Below are 24,432 nucleotides of genomic sequence, written 5' to 3'. Positions count from 1 at the left end.
TATTTACCTTTCAAGTGGACTAGTGGAGAAATAACTTTATGGCAATTTTTATCTAATGGTCTGACTTATTTATTTATTTGTTTATTTACTCATTTGCATCCTAAATGTTGCTGCCCACTCTGTCTCCCCTTGCGAGTTCCTCCCCATTTTCCCTTCCCTTCACCTCTGAGAGGGCAGACAATCTTTGCCCCATATTTCTCCACCCTGGTGCATCAAGTCTTTGTAGGATTGAGTGCATCCTCTTCAACTTAGGCCAGATAAGGCAGCCCTCTGCTACATACATGTAGGGGGCCTGGGACCATCCCTTTTATGCTCTTTTGTAGGTGGCTCAGCCTCTGAGAGCTCCCAGAGATCCAGGCTGGTTAACACTGTGGATCTTCCTGTGGGATTGCCATCTCATTGACATACTTCAGTCTTTTTCCTAACTCTTCCATGACTACCTTCCAATGTTTGTCTGTAGGTATCTGCATCTGTTTTAGTCAGCAACTAGTTAATCCTCTCATAGGACAACTATGTTAGGCTCTTGTCTGCAAACACAACATAGCATCACTAATAGTAACAGGAATTAGTGCCTGCCCATGGAATGAATCCCAAGTTCAGCCAATCACTGGTCAGCCATTCCTTCAGTCTCTGCTTCAATTTGTTCCTGCATTTTTTTTTAGACAAATCACTTTTGCGTCGAAAGTTTTGTAGCTGGGTTGGTGTCCCCACCGCTCTACTGGAGCTCCTCTTGTTTTGCTAGTGGATATGTTTTCTTCAGGTTCCATCTCCCCACTGTTGAGCATCTCAACTAAAATTATCTTCATTAACTCCTGGGAGCTTCCCCCATTCAGGGTCTCTGGGACTTCCTAGAGAATCCCCTCATCCCCAACCCCTGGCAACTGCATATTTCCATTTATTCTCCTGCCCCTCTGAGACTCTCTCCTCTCTTTCCCCATGCCTGATCCTGCCCTTCTATTATTCCTCTAGCCATCATCCCCTCATCTACTCAGGTCCCTCTCTCCCTCTGTCTCCCATGACTATTTTCTTCTTCTTTCTAAGTGAGATTCAAGGGTTATCATTTGGGCCTTCTTTCTTGTTTAACTTCTTTGGGTCTGTGGAGTGTATCATGGATGTTCTGAACTTTTGGACTAATATCCACTTATCAGTGAGTACATACTAGGTATTTTGAGACTGGGTTATTATCACTCAGGATATTTTCTAGTTTCATCCATTTGCATGCAAAATTCATGAAGATACCTTTACACAATGGAATACCATTCAGCTATTAATGATCTTATTTTTGACAGCTGAAGTTCCTAGAGTTAGTACGATAATAGCCTTATTCATAGGCTGCTTGATTATCAGCTTGCCTTGGGTAATTATTAGACTGCCACAGGATACTTGTAACCACCTCTGTGAAATCTTAATATAAGGATGTTTGGGCTATTCAAATTGTTAATGACTTATCCATAGATATCAGAGGTAACAAATATTTCAGATTAAAAAAAAACATTTTATACACAGAATTAATTTGATTACAAATATGAATATTTTGCTCCTTTACAACCTGTAAAGACTAAGGAAAACACAAATATAAGTAGTAATAAAAGATAAGTATCAGAAAAATCAACACATCAGTGCTTTGAAAAGTCTTATTTCTATTTTTAAGTTGTAATGGACAGCTCTAAATTCTCACATTCTAATTCAAAACATTACCTACCTATGGACAATAAATAATCTATATGGTGACAGTGTAAAAAACATTTCAGAATATATTCCACAAAGCAACATTAACAACAGCCAAATAAAAGGAATATTATACACAGAAAACAAAACCAACTTCTTTTGTATAAGTGCCAGGCAATTTATGGTTATCAATGTTAGTAAATACAGCATTATTAAAATCATTATGATAACATTAGCAATTATAAGTCACACATGTACTTTTAGGTTACAAAATGTCTTACATCTTTTTATATGTTTTATTAGAATTCTTATAACTTTTCTGAGGGAAATTATTTTTCCTTAGTCAAAAAATAAGCAAGCTCAGATTCATTCAAGTCAGTTATTATGGGTAATGTTAGAAGAAAAATGGTTACTCTTCATCTTGCCCTGACCACCATACTATGCCATTCTTTCCTTTCAATGAATATTATTTAACTGAAATTCTATCAATAAAATCACTTTTTCTGAATGATTGAGAAGTTTTGAGTTGAGAAAGTTAAAATTTACAGTGAATAAAAAATACTATCAAGATAAAATTAGAATGTATTTATTCAGCTGGTTTGTTCATGAATATTTTTAGAATTTGGAATAATCATCCAAGTGTCTTGATTTTGCAAGAAGCTTGAAAAAATAAATTGAAATCTATATTTTTATAGGAAAGATTAATACTTAGGCTTTGTGAACACATGAGAAAATAGTAAATATTTCTATTTAAGAATAATCTTTAAAAATAGGAAATGTGACTGCGAACTTTCAACATGTTATAATGACTTTTTGACTGCAACCACTCTTTTTTTTAGTTTTTTCATTAACTAATTAATTTATTTTGTTTACATCCCAATATCCACCCTTGTCTCCTCCCATTCTTTCTTCACAGAGCTCCTCTTCTCATTTCCCTTCTCTTCTCCTCTGAGAAGGGAGAGCCCCCCTTTTGTGTATCACCCCAACCTGGCTCATCATGTTACTGCAGGAATAAGTATATTCTCCCCCACTGAGGCTAGATAAGTCAACCCACGTAGGGGAATGGGATCTCCAGGCAGTCAATAGATTCAGGGACAGCAACTGTTAGGGGACCCATGTGAAAAAATAAAATCAAAATAAATTTTTAGGAATGAACTGCAAGAAAACTGGTAAAAAAATCTTTAATGAACTTGACATTGACAGTGTTGCTTTGTTTTACAGAGGGCTTTGCTGTTGTCTTTAAATTTTCTGATTTCTTTCTTTTTGTTATCTATCGATTTTTCTTGGAAGAGTGATCTCTGTAAAGATAGTTCTCACTCAAATATGGGCAGATGCATTTGTGCAATTATTCTCTGCATGGAAAGAGAGCAGGCTAGCTTTTCAGTGAGTAGTTTGTGTGACAGTTGTTTACTTAGACTCTGTCAAGGTTTTATGTTCCCACATTGCTATGCAGAGTCTTCAGATTCTTCCTATCTTTTATTTTTTTACCACCATTTTAAGTAGATGCTGTATTAAGGGCATACCTTTTGTGGGAAAGGATTTGATATAGTTCAGAACATAATACAGATTTTTAAATACATAGTTAGTGTTAGTTATTTTGCTGTTGTGATAAAATATCATGACCAAGGCAACTTATAGAAGTGTTTATTTGAGCATATGGCTTCAGAGGGTTAAGATTCCATGATGATCAAACAGATGCAGGGCAATCTATTGACTGTAACAGAAAGTTGAATGTTCATATCTGGAGCAAAACCACAGGGTACAAAATATAAGTGGCTAGAGGATTTGAACTCTCAAAGTTTACTCTAGTGACATACTTACTACAACAAGACCACACATCCTAAACTTCCCCATAAAGCACCAATAACTGGACACTAGATGTGCAGATAGCAGAGCCTATGGAGGTTGTTTCTCATTCAAACCAATTAATTCAACTCTCTGGCCCCAATAATTTTGTGGCAATATCATATTCCAAGCTACATTTAATCCATCTTCAAAAGGCACCATAGTCTTGTACAGTCCCAATATTATTTAAAAATTCACAGTACAGTTTTTCTTCTGGTACTCAAGGTAATCTCTTAATTGTAAACCATGTAAAATAAAACAGCAAATTGCATAATCTCAACATATAATGATACAGAATACATTATCATTCCAAAAATGATGAATGGAAACATAATCAAGAAATGTTGGACCAAACTATACCTGGAACATGACAGGGCAAACCAAAGGTGCACCATGGATTCAGGCCTGTCATTTTTTATTTCTGTACCTTAAGAATACTATGTCCAGGCAAAATAAATGTTGAGTAAAATATTGCATTATAAAGATGGTTGGAGCATCCTGTTCATGTATTGTCAGTGTTTGACAAGACTTTTGATTATAATGCAAATAGTCCACTTTTCTGTTTCTATGGCTCTCCATCTGAAATTGTTTTAAAGGAAACTTTCAAAACAGAGTCAAGAAGGTACACTCCTGAAATGATGAAAATCTAATAAGGCTCATATTTAAAGACACATTTTTCTTCTCAGTCTTCACTTTCTATTTTTGTCCTTCTCTTTCCTTTTCTCTCAGTAAGGGAAGGATAAGTAAAGGCTCATATTTGAATTTCATATTTGGATTTATGAAACTTCAGAATTTGATGTTGTTTTTTAAAGTTATATCCATTAAGGTTACAAGAAAAATCTCAATCTGTGGAAAAAGATGATAAGTATTTTGTATTTTGTAACATTTTGGAAAAAAAACAGAACTGTTTGGCTCTTAGCCAAAAGATCTGAACTGCTCCTTAGGTTACCTTGTGAATCTGGTTCAAGTTTTGTACCTGTGTGCATTGCCTTTGCACTGGGTGTTTTGCAGAGGATGTATCAACCTGTGAAATTGGCAGTCTCTTTCACAGCTGCAGACAGGTAACATACATGACAATCCTAAGCTTGCAGGAAAGCTTGGTGTACATAGTATTATTGCCACTACCAATGCTCACAATAACTCTCAGGAACTTAAACATCTTTTCTATTTATTAACTATTGTGATCCAGTACTACCGAGTTCCTAATGTAAAGTGAATATCCATGCCATGTTACGGCCCCTGTTAAATTCTCTGACTTAATTTATTTGTTGAATCAGAGGTTTTGACCTTATACTATATAATAGAAACTATAAGATACTAAGAACAGAAATTGCATGCACTGAGCCAACAAACATGCTTCACAATAGAAAAAAAACGGTATATTTACAATTGAAAGGGACTATAAAAGCAATATTCCCCATTTCCTGCCAAATACAGTTTCTGTACTTTGGGTTGAAAAGTGCAGAAGCTTTTTTTACTTTTGGATTGTCATAAACTGACATCTTATGACCCATCTATAGCAATTTATCATACTCCTTAACTGTGTTGTTTCCATAGTGCTTTCTCAAAGTTTCCCAACCTATACCTCTTGGCACCTTATGCTGTGTCTTTGACTACTTCTTTAACAACCATCATGTTAGTGCTTTATCTAAGAAATACTTAAACAACATCAGAAGTACAGAAGCTAAGATCAAGTCAACTTGATGCTAAAATAATTAGGAATAATGACTTGAAATCTTTTGTCTTCTAGGTGGGTGAATAAAATACATTGGATTTCTTCAGTGCCTCCTGAATATCTGTGTAGAAATATTACACAGAGCCTCAAAGACATACATGATAGGTACATGATAGATATTAATTAAAATATTTTTTAAAATAAATGATTAATACTCATTTAATCATACTTATAATGCAATTTTCTATGTTAATTACAATATTAAATGTTACTGTGGCAAAAGCATCAACATAGCTATTGTTTTATCAATTATTCTTTGAGACAGATTGACCATGAGTGCAGCTTATTTCCTACTGCAGATCAGAAACTAATATTTATTACATTAATTTACAAGGCAGTCCTAGTACTCATTTCTGTCATCTAATTTAGTGTTCTGGCTGCCATGTCATACTGATGTCTAGCACACAGGTGAATATAATTCTTCTATACCACCATGTCTATTTCTACAGCAAACTGGTCATTCCTGTGAAAAAATGACAGGACAAATAAGTAAAGCAACTAATCAGCCCAAATTCATTTCTCTGGGACAGAGAACTATTTCCTAGGAAACCAAACCTAGGCAATTTTCTCAAAAATCAAATGGAACAAATAGGTATCATATTTAGTTAGCAAAAGCTATTCAGTAAGAAAGCTGTTATTATTCACAAAGATATAAAAAGAAAACCTTCTATTTAACCAGCACATTAAAATCCTTGACTATTACACAATGTGCAAACTGGGCTGTATTCAGCTATGAACTTTCATATCAAAAGAGAAATAGATTTAACTAGAAAAGAATTAAATAGCAAATTTTAATAATGTGCAGTGTGTCTCACTGAAAGGTACAGTCTTCTATGTAAATGAACAGTTTGACTATCAACTTAAACTTTGTCTTTTCCTTTGTCTCCCAATTATAAATTAATATATTTGTCTCTCAAATATAAAAGAAACATATCATGTGTTATAGAAGTTGTACTGTTTTAGCATAACACTGCAGTAACCCAAGCGGTAAAGAAATTCAATCACCCAGATTAAATTAAAAAGAAAATCTACATTCTATTGATCACACTGACATATCTTCTACAACATATAGCCACACACTAAAAATTGCACATTAAAGCACCCATATGCGTATGCACACTTATGTTCTTATATGATGTGTTAAAGTATGAAAGAAAAGTTGATCCTATCAAATACTTTTAAACTGTATATAACTGGAGGATAGGGGAGAAATGGTCACATTTTTCCAATTAAGCCTGGTAAGCATATAGGCAATTTAGCCTTATGATCTCCTTTGCTTCTTGTGATATGAGAGTGACCTAAAAGCTTTGAATTGTTGCTCACAATTCATGATATATATATATATATATATATATATATATATATATATATGCAGGCATACAAATGTACATACAAAAGCCCTTCTCAGTTATTAGCCACAGATGCATGTCTTTGCTTCAGTACTGTCTATTCCACAAATGTTTTCTCAGACATATTTGATCTTAGCTCAGATGAGTGTTATAGAAGTTCATTACTGAATAATAAGTTCAAATCCAAAAGCGGAGCTAAATATTGGATCCAGAATCCAGGACTTCGTATTGTTCTTTCTTTATAAGTTTTACCCCAAGAAGACAGGGAGAATAAAAGACAGGTTTTATCTTGATACATTCCCAAAAACTCCTCTAAGTTTCAGTGTTATTCTATATACATTTTTATAATAAGATATAGAGATGCTGCTGGCCAAATAGGGACATACTCATAACATTTGAGAAGGTAAAGGCAGGAGAATTGTGACAAAACAATCTGACATGTGTAGCTCTCTCTCTCTCTCTCTCTCTCTCTCTCTCTCTCTCTCTCTCTCTCTCTAAGACACACACACACATACACACACATATACACATACACCTACAGATAGAGACAGAAAGAGACAGAGAAACAGAGATAGATGCTAAAGGGTTAATGCCAATATTAAGTGTCTTCTGTGGCAGTGGCTGGATATTTCAAAGTTAAAATCATAAATAAAGGCGAGTGTGGAGATAGCGATGATTGAATCCAATATTATTCATCAGGCAAAATTACCAGGACTCCTGATATTAATCAGAGCCTATGCTGCCTAAGTGCTGTCATCTCTTTCATTTTGTAGCATGCAAAAATACAGTCAACCAGATTATATGCTCTTGCTTTTATAGCTATCTTTTTTTCTTAGTTGTGAATTAAGCTGATTTTCCATTTAATATCTGCCAGCAACCAGCTATTTGTCTTGATCTGTTGCTGGAATGTATACTGCTGTCTTGCTTTCAGTCCATACTGCACTGATCCTCAGCCTTACATAATGAGGGACTAGAATTCCAAATTATTCTCAGTGTGTTAATTGTGTTCAGAATGTTTAGAAATACCCACTGTATGTATTATGGTCCTGACAGCCATTCTAATTTAACATAAATGCCTTGTATGCTCAAGAGAGAAACTAGAGTTTAAAGTCTTAATTTTGGTCAGGCATGATGTCATACACCTATAATACCAGCTTTTCTGACTCCAAAACAGAAAAAATATTAAGTTTTAGGTCAACCTAGAATATATAGTGAGTTGAAAGTCAGTCTGCACATATTGAGACCCTGGCACAGAAACAAAACCAACCAACCAAACAATACAGTCTTGAATTTGTAGAGTGAATATTAGAAAAATGAATCAAATTTTTCTAACTCTCTCTCTTTTTTCTCCTCCCTTTCCTTCTCCCCAGCCCTCCCTCTGTCTGTCCCTCTACCCCTTCCTCTGTGTGTCTGTGTGTGTGCACACACATAGGCGGTGTTTCATATTTATGTTGAATATGTGATCTTTCAGCTTTCTGCTTCAGCTTCTGCTGCCATCCATCCTCTATTATTATGGGCTTTCCCTCTGGAACTATAAGCCAAAGTAAAACATTCCTTTTATAAACTGTTTTAATCTAGATATTTCATTGCAGTAATATAATCAATATTATAATTATCCATTAATTTTGTCACATTACCTAATTTATTTATACTCTTCAATATACTATTTCATTATTTAAACAACATATTCTTTACCTTTGGACCTGTAAGTCCAAGCAAGTTGTAAGTTTTAAAAATAGAATGGTTGAATCAGCTTAGGGCCATCTGTTTCATTCAAAAGAGGTGATAGAAAGAAATAATAAATTTCAGGTAGATTCAAAAGTTAATATGGCACACAATATTTGACCTTAATTATTGAGAGTAATTCCTTCTGGCCCAAGGTCTTCCATAATTACTGGAGTGGAAATGTCATCCACCTGCACTATAGGGCTCTATGTTGCCACTACCAATGTGTGCTGGCTACATTTATGTCAACCTGACATAAGCTGTAGTCATCTTAGAAGAGAGAACTTCCATTGACTATTTGCCCCATATGACTTGGCTACTGACAAGCCTATAGAACATTTTCTTTAATTAATAATTGATCGGAGAGAGTCAAGGTCATTGTAGATGGTGTCATCCCTGGGCTGGAAGTCCTGTGTTCTACAAAAAATGGCTAATCAAGCTATGAGGAGTAAACTCATAAGCAACATCCTTCCCCAGCCTCTTCATCAGTCCACACTTCTAGGTCCCTGCCTTGTTTTAAGTTCTTGTTATGATTTCCATGATAAAAAGTGCTCTGGATAAAAAAAATGTGCAAGTATCTACATGATATCATTCAAAAGATACCACCTTGTGAAACTATAGGAAGATGAACTGTTATGTGACAGAGAAAATAAAGAATCATCAGAATCTCTGGGACCGGCTATATTTTCGTGTGATTTTCCTTTAGGGTTCCTTTGTTCCATGATAAAAAGTGCTTTTTTCTTCTCTAAGTTGTTTTTGGTCATGATGTTTCATAAAAAAATAATAAGTTAACTAAAACAGCAATTAGATGTTGCAAAATAGGTGGTAGTACTTTATATAAGCTGTTAGGTATGCGACTTTTCTATTGTTGACAGGGGTGGTTTAAAACTTTTCTGTTTCAAATTTTGAAAAAAATAACATATGTATGTTATTTATTTATTGATGACATTTTCACCATCACAATGCTGAGAGTATCTTTTATGGAGCCACTGTAGAGAAAAGTATACCATTTTTATCTTAGATTACATTAAGATCAAAGATCAAGTCTAAACAAAGATTCACACTATTCAATGAGAAAAGATCATTATTGTGTTAACCTTTCAGAGAGCCAGGCAGCACTTGCAGGATCAAATTACAACTGAGAATTTCTCCAGAGTGGGGAAAGTACAGTTTTCTATGAATTTAGTCAATCAGATATGGACAGTTTCTCTTGAGGTCAATTCTAGTTGAGAACAAAGTACTTTGGGCAAAGTACCACACAGTTGTAACTCCCTATTCTCCTTCAGGAAATACTCTGGGATTTTCTCTGTTTTTCTCTGTAAGAGGCACAAAGGAACCCTAGAGGAAAATCACAGGAAAATATAGCAGGTCCCAGAGATTCTGATGATTCTTTATTTTCTCTGCCATATAACAGTTCATCTTCCTATAGTTTCACAAGGTGGTATCTTTTGAATGATATCATATAGATACTTGCAAATTTTTTATACCTTTGCCTGAGTTAAATTGGAGACTGGATTTTCCTCAAAGCTAATTTTTTAATAATATTGCAGAATAATAGATGTGTCCATGTGTATACAGTTGCTTTATAAAGAATATATACATATATGTGTATATAATTATAACTATAACTATATATTTGGTTGGTTAGTTAATTAGTTATCATGAGTAGACACCTGAAATCCAGTGTTAACATGATTGAAAAATATTGATCAGCCATTTTGGAGTTTCAGACCAACTTAGTTACTTTTCTGTTTCTGTGATGAAGCACCATGACTAAGACAAATTATAAAAGAAATCATTATCTGAAGGCTTACAGCTTCAGAGGGTGAGTATAAGATGATTAATGATCATTGTGGGGAGCATGAAAGTAGGGGTAGACCTGGTTCTGGAGCAGTAGCTGAGAGGTTACATCTGATCCACAACCACTATACAGAGAAGGAGAGGAAATGGGGAGGGGTGAGCTACTTACTAGAAATCATATGGGCTTTTGAAACCTTAAAGCTAACCCTCAAAGGTGCACTTCCTCCAACAAAGTTATATCTCCCAATCCTTCCCAAGCAGCTTTTCTAACTGGGGACCAAATATTCAAATATATATAAGTCTATGGAGTCATTCTCATTCAAAATGTTCTTTTGTCCTCATATGATGGACAGGGAAATGTCTACTCCTTGGAGGTCTTTTTGCACAAATAATATTTTTAATGCTGATAAGTTCATACATATCTATAATGTAGTCTGACTACTATCTTCTTCTACCTTCTATACCTCCCTTCTACTCTTAGTAACTTCTCTCTTCCCTATCAGTCATTCTCCTAGATTCATGACATTTCATTTTAGTTTGTTACCCCTTTAGTTTAAACAAGGCAATAAGGAGGATCAAACATTAAAACTATTCATGTGAGTCCTGTGGAGTGATCAGTGAGTACACAATTGAAGATACTGAATCCCTCTTTTCAAGAATGTACTACTTTAATATTAAGGAAAACAGCCCCTCATTTCATCCACAGCTGGCTGTTAATGGATCCATTCCTGTGCAGACACAGTTCAGGAATCCATAAATACTCTGAGATTTGTATTCCAATAGCTTTTCTTTGTCCAAGAAATGCCATTTGAAGTCCTTCTCCATATCTTTCAACTCTTACTTTTACACTTTAAATCTTTTTGACATTATTTTTAAATCAGGACATTTCTCTGGCTAAACTTTCTCCTTTGAATTTCCTCTTGCCAGAATTCATCTGTCGGTAATACAATTTTGTTTTGTTTTATCCTATCTGAAATGATTCTAATTGCATTCTGTCTACCTTGTTCCACAACTTGAATTGATTCCTTTCTCATATGTTGCATTGCTCATAGTATCATTTTTCATGTTTTTCTTAGATAAATTGCCAAAATTTTGTTGGAATCGATGTTCAAAAGTCTGTATATATGGATCTCCTTGATTTATGCTCATGTAAAACAGAAGCCAGCATTATTTATGCTTATATCACAAAATTGTGATAAGTGCAAAGACAGAGATCAGGAAAGAATGAGAACATGGATCAAAGAAGCCTTAGAAGGAGACATATTCTTCTAAAAGTAACATTTTACTGAAATGATCCCATCTTGCCAGTTCAGAATTTGAAATGTAGCAATAACAAACAACTTCATACCAAACACCACTTGTCCTAAATCTCGTTTTTTTTTTTTCATTTTTTATTGGATATTTTATTTACACTTCAGATGCCATCCCCTTTCCCCATCCATCCCCCCTTTAGAAAACCCCTATCTCATGCCCTCTTTTCCTTTATGCACTTATACATTTTTAAAAAAATGTTAATCAAAGGCTTTATAAGTTTGGTAATGCTGAATCAGAATTGTAACCCACTACCCAACCTAGATATACAAACAATCTTTGACTGATGGAGACACATGAACATCTGCCTCCATGCCCTCCCTCTCTTTCTCTCTCTTCTCTCTCTCATCACCTAGCTTCTCCTCTCCTTCTCCTCCTCCTCTTCTTACTCCTTCTCTTCCTCTCAGTACTTCTCCCACCTTAGTTCTTCCTATATATCACCCTTCTTGTTAAAATAAAACTTTTCTCTCAAAATACAATTAGAGCATAATTATGCCAATTTGTACCTGTGAGGTACAAGATAGTCCTCATACCCAGTTCATCATTTTGTTGACTAACCAGCACCTCTGTCATCTATCCTAACTAAAACATTTAGTTCTGAACCTGGCTTTAGGATGAATGTCAGCTGACGACCATCCACTCAAATCTTTTCTCTCAAGGTAAATAGCCAGAATTGGCTATGAGGCTATAAGTTTTCAACCCCGTCAGAAATCCAGAATAACTGAGTTAACTATAATTGTGCGAAGCACAAAGCATAGCTTCTAAACTTAGCCAATTTATAGAGACCTCTGAACACCTGAACACTCTCTCTACTACAAAACGTTGGAGCATCTGATCTTCAGCCTTCTGGTCCAGGATCATCTAACAGACCTGAGTGCTGCAGAATTGTCCTAAACCTCAACTACTGCTAAGTATGTATAACATGTATGCATAATAGATTGTATATCTACGCTATTATAAATGTTATTGGCAACAACCTTTTTTCAATTTCTTTTCTGGTTATATTTTATTTTTTATTGGTTATTTTGTTTTTAACATTTCAAATGTTATCACCCTTCACCATTTCCTCTCTGACAACCTTCCATCCTACCCCCCATTTCCCTACCTACACCAGGGTGCTCCTCAACCCACCACCTACTCCTGCCCCACTGCCCTAGCATCCTAGCATTCCCCTACCCTGGGGCAGAAAGCCTTCACAAGACAAAGGGCCCCCCCTCCCTTTGATGCCAGATAAGGCCATCCTCTGCTACATATGCAGCTGGAACAATGGGTCCCTCCATGAGTATTCTTTAGTTGGTGATTTAGTCCTTGGGAGCTCTGGGGAGTCTGGTTTGTTGATAATTTTGTTCTTCCTATGGTGTTGCAAACCGGTTCAGCTCCTTCAGTCCTTCCACTAACTACTTCATTGGGGTCCACCTGCTCAATCCAATGATTGGTTGCAAGTGTCCCCGTCTGTATCAGTAAGACTCTAGCCAAGCCTCTCAGGAGACATCCATATCAAGCTCCTGTCAACAAGCACTTACTGGCATCCTCAATAATGCCTGGGTTTGGTGACTGCATATGGGATGGATCCCCAGGTGGGGCAGTCACTGGATGGCCCCTCCTTCAGTCTTTGCTCCACACTTTGTCTCCATATTTGCTCCCATGAGTATTTTTATTCCCCCTTCTAAGAAGGACCAAAGCATCCACTCTTTGATCTTCCTTCTTCTTGAGCTTCATGTGATCTGTAAATTATATCTTGGGTATTCCAAGCTTTTGGTCTAATATCCACTTATGAGTGAGGGCATACCATGTGTGTTCTTTTGTGATTGGGTTACCTCACTCAGGATGATATTTTCTAGTTCCATCCATTTGCCTAAGAATTTCATGAATTCATTGTTTTTAATAGCTGAGTAGTACTCCATTGTGTAAATGTACCACATTTTCTGTATCCATTCCTCAGTTGAAGGACATCTGGGTTCTTTCCAGCATCTGGCTATTATAAATAAGGTTGCTATGAACATAGTGGAGCATGTGTCCTTGTTATGGGTTCGATCATCTTTTGGATATATACACAAGAGTGGTATAGCTGGGTTCTCTAATAATAATATGTCTAATTTTCTTAGAAATTGCCAGAGTGATTTCCAGAATGGTTGTATCAGCTTGCAATTCCACCAGCAATGGAGAAGTGTTCCTCTTTCTCTACATCTTCACCAGCATCTGGTGTCATCTGAGTTTCAGATGTTAGGCATTCTGACTGGTGTGAGGTAGAATCTCAGGGTTGTTTTGATTTGCATTTTCCCGATGACTAAGGATGTTGAACATTTCTTTAGGTGCTTCTTGACCATTCACTGTTTCTCAGTTGAGAATTCTTATTTTAGCTCTGTTGCCCATTTTTAAATAGGTTTTTTTGAGTCTCTGGAGTCTAACTTCTTTAGTTCTTTGTATATATTCTATATTAGCCCTCTATCAGATGTAGGATTGGTAAATATCTTTTCCCAATCCTTTGGTTGCCATTTGGTCCTACTGACAGTATCATTGACCTTACAGAATCTTTGCAATTTTATGAGGACCCATTAGCCTACTTCTTATTTTAGAGCATAAGCCACTGGTGTTCTGTTCAGAAACTTTTCCCCTATGCCCAAGTATTCTAGGCTCTTCCCCACTTTCCCTTTCATTAGTTTCAGTGTATCTGGTTTTATGAAGAGGTCTTTGATACACTTGGTCTTGAGCTTTTTACAAGGAGATAAAAACAGATTGATTTTCATCCTTCTATATGCTGACTGCTAGTTGAACCACCACCACTTGTTGAAAATGCTGTCTTTTCCCACTGGATGGTTTTAACTCCTTTGACAAAGATCAAGTGACCTTGTGTGGGTTCATTTCTGGGTATCTATTTCTATTCCATTGATCTACCTGCCTGTCTCTGTACCAATACCATGTAGTTTTTATCACTATTGTTCTGTAGTACAGCTTGAGGTCAGAGATGGTGATTCCCCCAGAATTTCTTTTATTGTTGAGAATAGTTTTCACTATCCTGGTTTTTTTTATTACAAATAAATTTGCAAATTTCTCTTTCTAACTCTATGTAAAATTGACTTGGAATTTTGATGGGGATTGCACTGAATCTGTAGATTGCTTTTGGCAAGATGGCCATTTTTACTATATTAATCCTGCCAATCCATCCTGAGATCTTCAATTTCTTTCTTCAAAGACTTGATGTTCTTGTAATACAGATATTTTACTTGCTTGGTTAGAGTCACACCAATATATTTAATATTATTTGTGACTATTGTGATTGGGTCAATTCCCTAATTTCTTTCTCAGTCTGTTTTTCCTTTGAGTAGAGGAAATCTACTAATTTGAGTAAATTTTATATCCAGCTACTTTAGTGAAATTTTTTATCTGGTTTAGAAGTTCTCTGGTAGAATTTTGGCAGTCACTTAAGTATATTCACTATCATATCATCTGAAAATAGTGATATTTTCACTCCTTCTTTTCAATTTGCATTCCTTTGACCTCCTTTTGTTGTCTAATTACTCTAGCTAGAACTTAAATTACTATATTGAATAAATAGGGAGAGAGTGGGCAGCCTTGTCTAGTCCCTGATTTTAGTGGGATTGTTTCAAGTTTCTCTTCATTTAGTTTGATGTTGGTGACTCATTGATTGTATAATGCTTTTATTATGTTTAGGTATGGGCCTTGAATTCCTGTTCTTTCCAAGACTTTTATCATGAAGGGATGTTGAATTTTGTCAAATTTTTCTCAGCATCTCGTAAGATGATCATGTGGTTTTTTTTCTTTGAGCTTGTTTATATAGGAGATTATATTGATGGATTTCCATATATTGAACCATCCCTGCATCCTTGGGATAAAGCCTACTTGATCATGATGAATGATCATTTTGATGTGCCCTTGGATTCCAGGTTGCAAGAATATTATTGAATATTTCTTTGATATTCATAAAAGAAATTGGTCTGAAGTTCTCTTTCTTTGTTGAGTCTTTTGTGGTTTAGGTATAAGCCTAATTGTGGCTTCATAGAATGAATTTGGTAGTGTTCCTTCTGTTTTTATTTTGTGGAATACTTTGAAGAGTATTGGTATTAGGTTTCAAAGGACTGATAGAATTCTGCATTAAACCCATCTGGTCCCAGCCTTTTTTTGGTTGGAAGTCTTTTAATGAATGCTTCTATTTCTTTAGAAATTACAGGATTGTTTACATGGTTTATCTTATCCTGATTTAACTTTGGTACCTTTTATCAGTCTAGAAAATTGTCTATTTCATTCAGATATTCCATTTTTGTTGAGTATATGCTTTTTTAGTAGGATCTGATGATTTTTTAAAATTTTCTCAGTTTCTGTTGTTATATCTCTGTTTTCATTTCTGATTTTATTAATTTTAAGGGTTTATCTATCATTTTTTATTTCCTCAAAAAACAGATTCTGATTTTGTTGATTCTTTGTTTATTTTGTTTTGTTTCTACTTCGTTGATTTAAGCCCTTAGTTTGATTATTTTCTGCTGTCTACTCCTCTTGGGTATATTTGCTTCTTTTGTTCTAGAGCTTTCAGATGTGCTGTCAAGTTGCTATACCTATTATCCTTAGGCTTCATCTCCCCATTACGTTCTGGATTTCCTATATTTGGGGTTAGGAGCTTTTGGCATTTTGCATTTTCTTTGACTGCTGTGTCAATGTTTTTTATGGTGTCTCCTGCACTTAAGAATATCTTTTCTATCTCTTGTATTCTGTTGGTGATGCTTGCATCTATGACTCCTGATCTTTTCCCTAGGTTTTCTATCTCCAGGATTGTCTCCCTTAATGATTTCTTTATTGTTTCTATTTCCATTTTTAGATCCTGGATGGTTTTGTTCAATTCCTTCACCTGTTTGGTTTTGTTTTCCTGTAAGGTTTTTTTTTTTTTTCCTCTTTAAGGGTTCTACCTGTTTACCTGTGTTCTCTTGTTTCTTTATAGAGTTACTTATGTTCTTCTTAAAGTGCTCTATCATCATCATAAGAAGTGATTTTAAATCTGAATCTTACATTTCCGGTGTGATAGAGTATCCAGGATTTGCTGTTTTGGAAGAACTGGGTTCTGATGATGCCAAGTAGTGTTGGTTTCTGTTGCTTATTTTGTTGTGCTTGCCTCTAGCCATCTGGTTATCTCTAGTGCTGCCTGTCCTTGCTGTCTCTGCCTGGACCCTGTCCTTCCCTGATCCTGGTTGTGTCAGAACTCTTCAGAGTCCAGCTATCTCTGTGAACCTCTGATTTTGTGATCCTGAGATCCTGGGTGTGTCAGAGCTTCTGGGATTCAAACCTCTTCTGGGATGCTGAAATCCTGGTGTGATTAAGTTCCTGAGATACTGTTGTGTCAGAGGTCCTGGAAGTCAAGCTGCCTTTGTGTCTTGCAGGGGTGGGTGTGGACCCAGATTCCTGGGTTTGCTCTGGGCACAGGGACAAGCTGGAAGGAACCTGTGCCTCTAGCTGAGCTGGGGTTTGTGTTTCCCTAGTTCCTGTGGGGATCACAGTTATGTCTGTTGGGTGTTAGGAAATATGTTGTGGCCTCAGCTGTGATCTTGAGTGTGTCAGAACTTCAGTGTTCCTGGGTGTGTTCAATCTCTGGCAGTAGAGCTTTCTCTGTGATCCTGTGATCCTGGGAATTTCAGAGAACCTGGGAGTCAGGCTCCATCTGGATATTTTAAGAGTGGGTGCAAAGCCAGCATCCCTGGTCTGGTCCAGGTGCAAGTTCAAACTGGAAGGAACCCATGGCACTGGCTGGGTGTTCGTTCATGCGTCCCTGGTTCCTGGGGCACCCAGTTACTACTGATGTTGGGGCAGATGTTGGGGCATGTCCTGTAATCCTGGGCATGTTAGAGCACTTGGGAGTTGAGCTTGTTCTGATTGTTGTGGGACTGGGTGAAGACCCAGTGCCCAAGGTCTGTTCAAAGCACAGGCTTAGGACAGAAGGACTCAATTGTATTTAAATTGTTCTTTCCTGAGAAAGTTCAGGGAAAGAGTTATCCAGTTAGTATTTAGCATGTTCTTTCTGGCCTTTATTTACATATTTTTCTGGACTCAAACGACATTCCTTGGATCATTGTTTTCTTTGTTACATTCATGTATAAAATTACTCTGAAACTGAAATAAGATTGTCAACAGCATTAGTTTGTAGCTTATCCCATTCTTTTAGTTCCTCAGATCCCCTTAGGTCCAGCTAGCAATATGTGCACAAGTTGGTGAAAGTCAATACCTATGGATTAGGACATGGAAGGTGTGTTTCACAGGGTACCAAGAATGTTTTTCAAGATTACAGTTGAATATGGCAATATATAAGAACCCCCAATGCAGTTCTGGTTTTGGAACATCGAAGATGCAGGATGGAAGTGGTCATAGAGTGTAGGTAAGGCAGTATATGTGTGTCAAACATGGATTCCCTGAGTAGGCCAGGAAAGGCCATAGGTGAGAGTGCAGCCTTAGTTACAGAGAGTCCCTAGAAAATATTGAAAATAGCAGAAATTTTGTTTGACCGTCAAGGACAGCAGCAAATGTGAAATGGAGCTGTTCTGTTCTATGGATGGTAGAGCCAGTGGAGCTACCAAAAGCCATTTAGAGCTCTAAAGACCATACCGTACTCCAGGTGCTGTATATTGGATACCAAAATATTTACAGTTATATTTTTTCCTTTGATTTTATTATAACTGTGCTTAGCTTCTTTCTTCTTGGAATAAGAAGTATTTTACTTATAATAATGATAATAAATAATAATAATAGACTTTTAAAGACATGAAAATTTTTAAAGAGAAATTTATCTTTTAAAATGTTGAAAATTTTAAAAGATTATGGGAAGAAAGGAAAGGAAAGGGACAAAGGCTAACAAGGAGTTGTTCCAGCCAAGAAAAAATGTGATGTAATTGGTGAACATAAACAATCTAGCATGGTGGTAGGAGGAACTCAGGAAGTCCATTCCCTAACTAAAGAGCTACTAGTAGTCAAAGGCTTCCAGAAAAGACAGAGTTAGTTTTCTTTAACAGTTTGACACCTGGTAAGTTGACAAAGCTCCAGGATATGGCCTTACAGTCATGTGTATATAAGCAAAACAACATGACCTTGATTGGTTTCAAAACCAATACAAAAGGAGGATACGAAATTGGGAAGAGAGCCAGCAGTTAGGGAGAACATCTATGAGGAGTTAGGGGAGGTGTGGGATATGAATATGGTCAACACAATGTAGGGTAAGTGTGACCTGGGGAAAGGAGCCTGGAACAAGAGTGAGATCAAGATTTGTCTAAACCCCAAAAATCTGATCTTGAGATCAGCAGGAGTAAGGATTACTCTCTCCCTCTTCTTGGCCTTCTGGGGAATATAGACCTATGGGTGCCTACCTCCACCACCAGTGAGGTCGTCAGGTAGCCTTATGGACCAATTACAGGTTTACCTTTCCCTTTCCCTATTAGGATGCATCCAGAAAGCACCTGGAATGCCTCTTCATGTAAATGAAGCATTCCCAGGACCTCAGCCCCAGCCAATAATGTACACTCACCCTGAAAATGCCTATCTACTCCCCACGGTTTATATAGCCCTTGTTCTCCCCACTAAAGAGACCTGTTAACACAGAAAACTGTCAGAGAGTGCTGGGCCAACACAACGTTGTATGCATGTATGATATTCTTAAAGAATTAAATAATGTCATATTAAAATGTTAGCAGCCAGAAAAATATGGCTCTTCTGGCCTAGTTATAATGCATGACTAATGTCTTTAGCTAAAACATAGTACAATCTATTATCTTAGTTCTCCCAAGGTAATAGGTAGAGTTTATTTCTAGAGTTACAGGCAGAGATTTGATTATTTGTTATTACTGTGTACTTATTAAAGAGTTAGTTCTCACTGCCATTAAATATTCCACTGAAGTAAATTATGTCTGGAATTCTTTTGCACTTTTAGATTATATAATTTTAAAAATTTGTTATTAATGATTACAGCAAGTTCATAGCAAATGGTAAATAACAATGTTAACAAAGAATAAAGTCTTCATCATGGTCATTAGTTTGCAGTACAGTTTATATGCATGTACCTATGCTTGTCTTTTTATGTAGGTGTTTACACACACACATACATCCCTTACATATCTTTTTGATCATTAAAGGCACTATAACTTATGGGGTAATAAGTCTAATCTAGGAACATAAAAACTTTAGATAACTATTTTATAGCATGAAAATTAGAGATTTACATTTTAGATTTTATTTTCTGCCTTCTATATTGACTGAAATGTTATTGAATTATTAACATATTTAATGTTTTCAACCCTTATTTTCCTTCTTGATCTCTTGGAGTCAGGTGCAGGGAAGACATGAAATAACTCCAGGCCTTTCTATGTCTTCTTTTTACTAACCTATCTTCCTTCCTGTTACTAAACCATAATATATATCTATATTGTAATATGTGTTTATCTCTTTTTTTGCACATCCAAAATATACTGAAATATAATTTGTATTTTGTACAAAATAGTAGTGGTAATAGTATTGCATATACGTGTGGAGGTACATATTCCACAGTCTGCTTGTGGACATTAAAAGACAAAATTGTGAAATAAGTTCTGTTCTTCTACCATTTCATGGGTTCCTAGTATTGAACTCATGTCACCAGGATTACATTGCAAGCACCTCCATTAATTGAGACATTTCATTAACCTTGAAATGTATTGAGCATTTTTTTTATCATAAAAGAAACAAAATTTGAAGGATAAGTAGAAGAAAAGCTGTAATGGTAATGGCATTGAATGCATATGTTCTTGCTAGAAAGACTGAGTAAACAGTTCTACATTACTGCCTGGGCACATGCGTCAACCTCAATTAAAAAGGTTACTTCACCTCTGACTATCATGTTAATTTCTTAGTTTCTTTATATTTCTACCAGTTAAGTTCTTAAACATTATAATTTTGCTTCCTATATTTCATATTTTATAGAAATTGAATTATACCTTGTGTTGCTTTTTATTTGCCCCTTTCAATACAGTATTACATTTATATCACTGTAGCTAAGTGTTTAGTTTTCCTCACTATTCATTATTCTGCCTTTCAAATATACATCATTCATCCATTATGATGTTAACAGGCTTTTAAGTTTTCCACACATGCTACAAGAATAACATTTGTTTGCTATTTATAGTATCCTGTTCTGTTTAAAAATATTTACATAAATTCAGTATTTATGTCATTTTTATCCCTTCTTCTTCCTCCTATAACTGGTCCCATGTCCTCCACAGTCCATCATAAATTTATGACCTCTCCTTTAATATAATTACATCTATACACACCTACACATATGTACACTAGTAAGTCCATTTAGTGTTGATCATTTCTCTGTGGGTTTAACCTTCTCAAATATTTGGGGCATGAATTATCAGTTTTTACCTCATCAATTTTAATGAGTTTCTTATCCCACTTATTTATGTTCAAAGTATCTTCTTGTGAGACAAGTGGACCATGCCATGAGACAGAAGAACTGATAAGGTTGGGCCAGCCTAAACCCTGGGAAACCTCAGAATTGAGAACAGTAGGTGTGAGGCCAGTTTTCTGAGAAACTACCTGATCTGGAACACATAACCATGAGATCCTACTGAGAGGACCAAGACAGTTGGTCAAGTAGCATAAAAACCTCAAGTTCTTTGTGTTGATGGGGTGCTTAGATGGGCCTGCATCATATGCAGGAAAATACATGCTACTACAGAATATAATATTAAGTAAAATAATGCATATACAGTAAGAGAAGTGCTGTAAAGAATCTCTTATATTTAGAAACTTAGACACAAATGGACTGAAGCAAGAATTGTGATTTCTAATGAATAAGGAGTCTGAACAGAGGTGCAGTGTGAGGCAGATAAGATGCAATTTTGGAATTAATATAAATCTCATGTTCATTTTTCTTTTTTTTTTTTTTTTAGATTTTCTAATTTTGTGGCATACAAATTTTGTTTTGTTTTTTCCATTTTTTTATTGGATATTTTATTTACACTTCAGATGTCGTCCCCTTCCCCCATTCTCCCCCCTTAGAAAACCCCTATCCCATGCCCCCCTTTTCTTTTTGCACTTATACATTTTTTAAAAAATGTTAATCAAAGGCTTTATAAGTCTGGTATTGCTCAATCAGAGGTGTAACCCACTACCCAACCTAGATATATCAACTATCTTTGACTGGTGGAGATACATGAACTGTCGCCCCATTCTTTCTCTCTCTCATCACCCAGCTTCTCCTCTCCTTCTTCTCCTATGCTTACTCCTTCTCTTCCTCTCAGTATTCCTCCCACCTTCCTATATATCACCCTTCCTGTTAAAATAAAACTTTTCTCTCAAAATACAATTAGAGCATAATTATGCCAATTTGTACCAGTGAAGTACAAGATAGTCCTAATACCCAGTCCATCATTTTGTTGACTAACCAGAACCTCTGTCATCTCTCCTAACTAAAACACTTAGTTCTGAACCTGGCTTTTTCCTTGGCTTTAGTGTCGGGAGCCATAATGGGACAAGCTAATAATGAGCAGATGATCATCCTGAAATGCTTGCCTCGGATTATTATATAATCTGCGACGAGTGTGCCCCATTAGCAAGGCTGTGGTGGACGTGATTTTAGGAAAGATTCCTGCTATTAATATGCTTTTCCCATTATTACTATTATTAAACATATGTAACAATCACTAAGCAATAGCACACCCCTTTGTAGCAGATCTCTGCAGATCCACGAAGATGTACTGTCTTGTAGTGATACTATATAGACAAATAGATGACTTCTTAAGTCTTAATGATGATCCTATAAGAATTCCTAAAATTATATCAGTGATTATTAAGTTCTTTTATATCGGGACTGCTATTAAGTCCTTTAGGCATAGTCAAACTGCAATGAGAACTCTGCCAGTCTCCTGAGTGTTATCAGTTAATTGCCCCAAGAGTGATAGTAACTGGACCTTCTCCTGCTCAGAGCACATTCCAAGAGGTCATAAAACCATTAGCCTAGGTTACTAGAGGGAATCCACAATTTATTATAGGTACCAGGACAGAAGAGAAAATATTGCCTGGGTTTATCTATACAAAACTTCACTAATTTCTTAAGTTATAGTTTCAAACTTTCTGCGAACCTGTAGAGCTAGACAGGTGATGAATGTCTAGTTAGATAATTACTCCTAATGGGTATTCATGTAAACATTCTGTGTTGTAAACTTCTATTTCAATTTATGATTTGAATTTTGGTGTGAACTTGTGATGAACTTTGTAACATGTGATCATGTACTCTGAATGGCATATAAATACTGAAGACAAAGAGTTGAGCGCGCGAATTAGGAATTAGTTAGTTAGACCCCATCGCCCTTTCCTTTCCCCCTGCCTAGAATTTTTCTCCCTTAGAATTTTACTTTGTTAGAATCTTTTCTTCTTCCCCACTCAGGACCTTTCCACGTTTCCCCTCAGATAGCTTTCATAGGATACTTTTTACACTTAATAAACTCTATAGTAACTTTTCTAAAGTGTCTTTTCTTCCTGCAAGTTAGAGCCCAGCAGTTCCTGCTGAGATAGAACAAAGGCCACGTTGCCTAATCCTCTGCTGTTAGGCTACAGGTGTTAATCACCCTAGCCTGCAGTCCCATTATCCTCAGAAGAAGTTTTTAGGATAGCACAAGGCTATTTACTTAACACCTTACTGGTCTTAGGGCCAGGATGCTGACTGCAGGTCAGCTACAGTAGCATAGGGGCTGCCTCGGAGAAGAACCTGACGGTGGGAGGAGGAGAAGAAAGAAGAAGCAGCTGCATCTCTCCCTCCCCTTCTCTCACCCCCAAGCCGGGGGCGAGGGGGTCGGCTCCCGGCTCCCGGCATTCTTTCTGGCGCCTGAACAGGGACTTCTTGAGGTAAGCCCCCCCCAAAAGATATTCTGTGTGTATCTTGGAAGAGCTAGGGGTCTCGCCTAGGGCCTAGCTAGCCCACTGATTTGTGAAAGTTAGTTCAGGACAGGAGAGCAATCTGAGTAGCTTGAAAGAAAGCAAAGAACCCCCCCCTGCTTGAAAGAAAGCAAAGACCCCTGCTGAAAGAAAGCAAAAGTCCCCTCTAGCTTGAAAGAAAGCAAAGACCCCCGCTTGAAAGAAAACAAAGAACCCCCCCCCACTTGAAAGAAAGCAAAAGTCCCCCCCAGCTTGAAAGAAAGCAAAGACCCCTGCTTGAAAGAAAGCAAAAGTCCCCTCCAGCTTGAAAGAAAGCAAAGACCCCCGCTTGAAAGAAAGCAAAGACCCCCGCTTGAAAGAAAGCAAAAGTCCCCCCTAGCTTGAAAGAAAGCAAAGACACCCGCTTGAAAGAAAGCAAAAGTCCCCTCTAGCTTGAAAGAAAGCAAAGAACCCCTAGCTTGAAAGAAAGCAAAGACCCCCCCCCGCTTGAAAGAAAGCAAAGACCCCCGCTTGAAAGAAAGCAAAGACCCCCGCTTGAAAGAAAGCAAAGACCCCCGCTTGAAAGAAAGCAAAAGTCCCCCCTAGCTTGAAAGAAAGCAAAGACACCCGCTTGAAAGAAAGCAAAAGTCCCCTCTAGCTTGAAAGAAAGCAAAGAACCCCTAGCTTGAAAGAAAGCAAAGACCCCCCCCCGCTTGAAAGAAAGCAAAGACCCCCGCTTGAAAGAAAGCAAAGACCCCCGCTTGAAAGAAAGCAAAGACCCCCGCTTGAAAGAAAGCAAAGACCCCCCCCGCTTGAAAGAAAGCAAAGACCCCCGCTTGAAAGAAAGCAAAAGTCCCCTCTAACTTGAAAGAAAGCAAAGACCCCCGCTTGAAAGAAAGCAAAGACCCCCAGCTTGAAAGAAAGCAAAGACCCCCGCTTGAAAGAAAGCTGAAGACCCCCGCTTGAAAGAAAGCAAAAACCCCCGCTTGAAAGAAAGCAAAGACCCCCGCTTGAAAGAAAGCAAAGACCCCCAGCTTGAAAGAAAGCAAAGACCCCCGCTTGAAAGAAAGCTGAAGACCCCCTTGAAAGAAACCCCCCAGCTTGAAAAGAAAGCAA

Source organism: Arvicanthis niloticus, chromosome X (assembly GCF_011762505.2).
Source record: "Arvicanthis niloticus isolate mArvNil1 chromosome X, mArvNil1.pat.X, whole genome shotgun sequence".
Taxonomy (NCBI): Eukaryota; Metazoa; Chordata; class Mammalia; order Rodentia; family Muridae; genus Arvicanthis; species Arvicanthis niloticus.
The sequence above is the reverse complement of the archived record's forward strand: the minus strand, read 5'-3'. Positions refer to the sequence as shown.